General features: G+C 40.0%; 1 long non-coding RNA gene across 1 annotated transcript; it reads right to left on the bottom strand.

Annotated features, from left to right (window-relative positions):
• Nucleotides 1-938: 938 nt before the first annotated feature.
• On the bottom strand, nt 939-1437 carry LOC120720817. Its single transcript, XR_005693053.1, has 2 exons — nt 1302-1437; nt 939-1160 (listed from the first exon to the last, which is right to left on the bottom strand). It is a non-coding gene; the product is annotated as an uncharacterized LOC120720817 (long non-coding RNA).
• Nucleotides 1438-6339: the final 4902 nt, after the last annotated feature.

Genomic DNA, 6339 nt, shown 5'->3' with positions numbered 1-6339 from the left:
TATTTAGAAATGCTTTGTCAAAACACTAAGACGAATGTTATATTTTACTGTGGTCTGAGATTCAGATTCAATTTTCAGAAAAGGAAAATTGTGACATGAAAATCTCTTTCTGACTTCTTTAGAAATATATTTTTCTTTTGGTTTTTTTAATTCTTAGGTGTTTTTTTTTTTCAGCACCAGTCCGTAAAGTTAATCTCCAAAGAGTAGGACAAAGGATCACCTGCAGCTCAGACGGGATCTACCCTCACCCTGAGCCCACCTGGTCCACCAGTCCTTCATCCAGCATCACCAACAACAACACAACAGCCCAATAGACTGAGCAGCAGCTTTACAGCATCAGCAGTTCTCTGATACTTCCAAACAGTGACATGGATCTATATTACATCTGTGCAGTCAGCACTGGCAGAAACAGGAAGAGAGCAACCTTCAGAAAAAGAGATTATACATCCATCCATCCAGTGGAACATTTTCATCAGATCTTTACAGGAGATTCGATCTGAACTCTGTGGAGCCTGATTTCAAGGGTTTTAAGTCTGACACTGAAACCACAAGAACTTTCTGTCTCTTCAGGTTCACTGTGATCCAGTGATGGGAGTGATTTCAGCCCTGAGTGATCACGCTGATGTTTGCACAGAGCAGACAATGAGGTGAATGTTTGGGCACATTGGTAACAGTGAAACAGTTTATTAGTAACGTGGGATCGTTTGTGTTCGGAGTATGAACTGAGATTCCTGAAGCTCTTGTCACACTGGTCACAGCTGTAGTTTCCTTCCATGTGTGCATGTTCATGATAGATACGACTACCTGGATGTGAGAAGCTTTTTTCACAGTGTCTGCACTTGTATGGTTTCTCTCCTGTGTGGACTCGTTTTGTGTCTTTTAAGGGTGACTGCAGTGATGAAGGATGACCCACACTGATCACAGAGGTGCTTTTTAACCCCGCTGTGAATCAGTTCATGTTGTTTTAAGTAACTTGATGTGGGGAAGCTTCTCCCACATTCTTTGCAGTATTTCAGTTTGTCTCCAGTGTGTCTACGTTGATGTATTTTTAGGTCAGCTTGCCAACTGAAAGTTTTTCCACAAAGATCACAATGAAAGTCTTTCCCACCACCACAGTGATGACAGGGTTGAGAACTGGATCCATGTGTGTCGTTCTGCTTCTAAACAAAGACACAAAGACAGTGTAAGTCAGTCCTTCAACATTTTTTTCCTGAACGTCGCCTGAAGGAAAGAGCATCTCTGCAGACGTCCAATTACATTTGACTGTTTCAGTTAACACAGATAAAAATATAAATACATACCTCACAGTAACTGCACTTGTAGAGTCTCTTTCTGGTGTGGATCTGTTGGTGTCGTCTTAGGGAATGTGGAGATTGAAAAGTCTTCTCACACAGGTCACATTTATAAGGTCTCTCCTCAGTGTGGGGAAAACATGTGTTGTTGTAACTGTGCGTCTGTTGTAAACTGTTTGCCACACTGATCACAGCAGTACACATCATGTCCAGTGTGAATGCGTAGGTGTCTATTTCGATTCCGTATATGGCTGAAAGTTTTGCCACAGATGTCACACCTGTATGCCTTAATTCCAGAGTGGGTAACTAGATGCTTCTGTAAGCTGCTACTGTGAGTAAAAGCTCTGCCACACTGATCACAGCTGTACGCTTTAACTCCACTGTGGATGAGTTGGTGTGATTTTAGGTAACCCTTCAAGGAAAAAGACTTTCCACACAAGTCACAGCTGAACGGTCTCTCTCCAGTGTGGATGACCTGATGCTGTTTTAGATTACCCTTCTCAGTAAACTCCTTCCCACACTCGTCACAGCTGTATGTTTTGTCTCTCTTTCTTCTGTGAAGTTTGTCGGCCTCCTGAGAGCGCTGACTTCTCGCTCCATGTTGGTCCTGCAGTGACAGAGATACAAACAGAGGCAGTGAGTGAAATGCAGTCGTGGAACAAACTCAACATTCAAACTCCCTCCATTAACACTAGTTTTAAACCTGAAGGTGGAGTGTGGCACCAAACACCTTAAAGGTCTCTTATCCCCACCTACTGGTAGTTCTAACACATTACATCCAACCTGGTGTTAAAAAGAATTAATGACTGTTCAAACGTTTCACTGTAGAAAACATTGGATTCATTTTTCATTAATGGCAATTAAATGACCTTCATTTTCAATCTATATTATGGCATTTTGTTTTTCATGAGCAAAAAAAACATACACACTTAATGTGTTTACTGCCTGATATCGGGCTACCGTTGTGGTACTTTGAACGCGTTTTTTTGCAGTGATGAACCAATATTAAGTCTATTTATACAGCAATGAGAGCAATAATATTATTAGTAGTAATAATAAAATTCCCCAGCATGTATTTTATCCTGTCTTCCTTTTTTCGCCCCAACCGCTCTCTGCAGATGGCCCAGCCTCTCTGTGAGCCTCATTCTGCTGGAGGTTTCTTCCTGTAAAAAGGGAGTTTTTCCTTCCCACTGTCACCAACGTGCTTACTCAAAGAGGGTCATATGATTGATGGGTTTTTCTCTGTATGTATTATTGTAGGATCCACATTACAATATAAAGCACCTTGAGTTGACTGTTGTTGTGATTTGGTGCTTTATAAGTAACACTGAATTGAAAATGTAATTAATACTACTACTAATAATAATAAAGAATAATAATTCCTTGTGACTTCTTAATGTTTGTAAAAATAATTTAAAAATAGATAATAAAATGCAACACAGTCATATAACAGGTTGGGAGGATGAGAGTTTTAGACGTGACTGATTATTTGGTGAAACTGTGATATTTTCCTCACCTTCTGTGTTGAGCTCATTGTTTCCTCTGTAGTGACTCAGCTGAGTCCAGATGGCTGAAAATGTTCCTCTGCTGCTCCGTCAGACTCTTCTCCTCCTGCTGATCAGCTGGGACACAAAACAGATCTTTGTTAGGCTCCACACTGCACTGAAGAGTCAAAGTGTCTCATATGTTCATCTGACAACACAAAGTACAAATTTCACTCTGATTGCTTGTAGAAATCTTGTGAGACGTGTTGTGCTGCAAAGTGAGGAAACTCTCTCACTCACTTATACTTCAGGAGGAACTTTGTGACATTGGCTCTAATATTCTAAGCAGCCCTTTACTATGACAGGGCCAGAAAGTCCTATTTGAAGGTTTGGGAGAAGGACCATGTTAAAGGTGGATTGGGGTTTATACACTTTGTTATGATACAGGTAAGGCTGTAAGAGCCTGAGAAGGTGTCCTGAATGAACCTCTAAAACCAGTTTTCAGCTAACGACTCTGCTTCAGTCTGGAAAACAGCAACTACAAGTTTAAAGACTCCATCAACAATTCACACCCAGCAACAGCCTGAACAGCTCCTCCTGTGGTTTCCACAAACAGGGACAGACCTGTTACTCCCCCACCCCACACATTCAACTCCTTCAGCCCCCCAGTTCCACCCCCCACCCCAACCATTCATAATAACAGAGGCCCACACCTGATCACCACTTCACAAGTCTCTCCAGCCCCCATGGTGCCGCTCTCCAAACTCCACCATTCCCCAAACTTTGATTCTGTTCATCTGGACGTTCGCTTTTTTGTGGGAGAGAAACGTTTCGTCACTCATCCAAGTGAATTCTTCAGTTTCAGTGACTGCAGCTTTCCCCAATTCTTCAACAGTGCATTACATAATGACTGAAACTAGAAACCACTGAAGGAAACAATGGGCTGGGAGGTCAGTATTGAGCATTAATATGCAAATCCTCATGATCATTGATCAACAACCACTGATCGCTTGCAGCGACTCCCCAACTCTCTTGAATGGTACTCATGGGCCATGATCAGCAGGTCTTGATTAATGAGCTTTGATCAGTGGTTTCAGTGCGTTCCTTCCTGCTTTCACTGCAGCGGTGTTTGACACAGGAAGACATTTTTACATTCTTCACGATTATACTTTATTCTTTTGGGGGAAGTGCAGCTTTAAACCTTCACATGGTTCAAGTCAACCCAACAAATCAATCTGAACGATCACAGGTGGGACAAACTGCTGTAGATAAAATAGAACCCAACATTCAATCCACAACATTATTAAAAACATGATTTCTCCAAATCACCAAGAGCTGCACATTAACCACCACAATATATTTTATTCTCTGTGCTTTCAAATATGAACACTGTTTACTTTCATCTCTGTTTCATTAGTTTTTGTTAACATCTTCCTGTGCATCACTTTACAGCAGCCACACTCATTAAAATGAGACTTTGTAGGAGTTCACTTCCTCTCATGTGTTCATCCACAGCAGCTGGACAATAAAGTTTATTGTGACCCTGATACTGCAGCAGATCGCTCTCATCCATTTCCTGTTATCACTCCAAATAGAAATGAGGCTGTAGAGGTTTGGTGCAGGCAGAAAAACAGCTGCAGGGACAATGAAAAGACTTTTCTGCTCCAACTTCTCCCAGCATGCTGAGCTAATGATTAGTTGGTGTTTTTCTCCAAACACTCTCTCACTCTTCTCTCAACGTGTTCACAATAAACTGTGAACAGACACCGAGGAGAGCAGCAGAAGACCTCATTCAGGAGCTAAACTCAACATGAACTGAACTCACAGTAAAGTTAGCTCGGTGCTTACCTTTAGATGAGCCCACAAACCGAGAGAAACTCCGCGATGAAGCTGCAACTCTTTCCAAACACAGGAAACAGATCAGGGAGCAGAGACCCACGTGGTTCACGCTGATCTCAGCTACGATCCAGGAGACAAGGGTGGGCAGATCGATGCAGATATCGATCCAAACGTTGGTACTACTTTATTCTCTTTGAATGGAAAAGCAGCTCTCTGTGCAAACACCTCCTCTTGTGGAACATTCTTACTTTGTTCCGCCCCCTACTCCTCCTCCTTCTTCTTCTTCTTCTTCCTAGAAATTGTATTTGTGGTTATCAAACAACAAAATGGTGAATTACCGCCACCAACTGGTGTGGAGTGTGAACTGTAACGTCGACCAGCAACAATTTACTCTCTTTTAAAAACTGGAATAAGGCCTGATAACCTTCACTTCTTGAGTCCTTTTGCAGTAAATCAATAAGATTCAGTTTCATTTTTATGTTACTGAGGTTTTGGATCAGTTACCTTCTCACCGTGTAATATAACATGTTATACAGTTTTCTCTTTTTTGAATGATTTGAATGGAGGTTATAATCCACCATCACTGAACTGAAGAGATCTCTAAATAAGAATTTATCAGTTCAGTTTTTGATCAATTTAAGTGCATTTTATTTTACTGGAAGTTGTTTTGGTGATTTTAGGTTTTCTTAGTGGTTTATTAATGTTATGAAATTGTATTTTATTTTTTAGTAATGCATGTATGTATTTCCTTTTAAATATAGCACTAATTTACAATGGGAGTTTGCAAGTTGTTATTGCTGGGTAAATGTCATTTAGAGATTTGTAAACATATTCTAATAATATCTTTAACAGGAGTGGCTGATTTTAAAAATTGGATTCTTTATGTCTGTAATATTTCATTAATCTCTGTTGCTCTGTTATTTCTCTCCAGACTCAACCTTGTTTTTTCCCTATAAAACACAGTTATACATCAAATATTATAAATCAGAATTTGACAAATATTTAGATCTTCACACATTTCAGGGTCCACGTTTGGGTTGACTGAAGTGTTTGCTTTTATCCCCACAACTTCCTAAACATTTTACTGTTATACATAAACAGAAACGAAAAATCTAAAACATGATATGCATTAGTGTCTTCAGCCTCTAGGGCTGATTATCAGGAAGTACATTCTCCTCCGATAAGCAGCTAAAAGCACTTCTCTAACCAAAGGCTGCAAATAGACAACATAAAAGTTTAGAAACAGTAAAACAGATTCACAGAAGCTACAATGATATTAAACATACAGCACTGACAGTGATGACAGAAAACATTACAGGTGAGTTTCAAAAACAATAACACAAATACAGGGTTGAAGTTTATGAAACTGATGAAAGATTTATTACCTTTTAAAATACTAGTACTATTTAAAATACAAAACCTGAGAAACACAGAGGAAAGGCTGCTGAACACAGATGCACAGCAGGTGAGGAGGAGCTCGATGGAAATGAGGAAATAATGCTTGAACACAAATTTTGTTTTGCTGCAAAACTGCACAACCCAGCGCATTCAGGACTTCAAGAACACAGAGCACACAGTCAACACTGAACTCGAGTCTTTACAGTGAGAAAACTCCCACTTTGGAACTAAAAGAACAAAAATGCTTGATTCATCATAATTTCCTTTATATATTCAAAATATCAGCTAAAGAGAATAAATAAATTAAAATGCTGCACATTTGGCAG

The sequence above is a fragment of the Simochromis diagramma genome, unplaced genomic scaffold (assembly GCF_900408965.1).
Source record: "Simochromis diagramma unplaced genomic scaffold, fSimDia1.1 OVJJ01000155.1, whole genome shotgun sequence".
In the NCBI taxonomy this organism is placed as follows: Eukaryota; Metazoa; Chordata; class Actinopteri; order Cichliformes; family Cichlidae; genus Simochromis; species Simochromis diagramma.
This window is presented reverse-complemented; position numbering and strand designations above follow the sequence as displayed.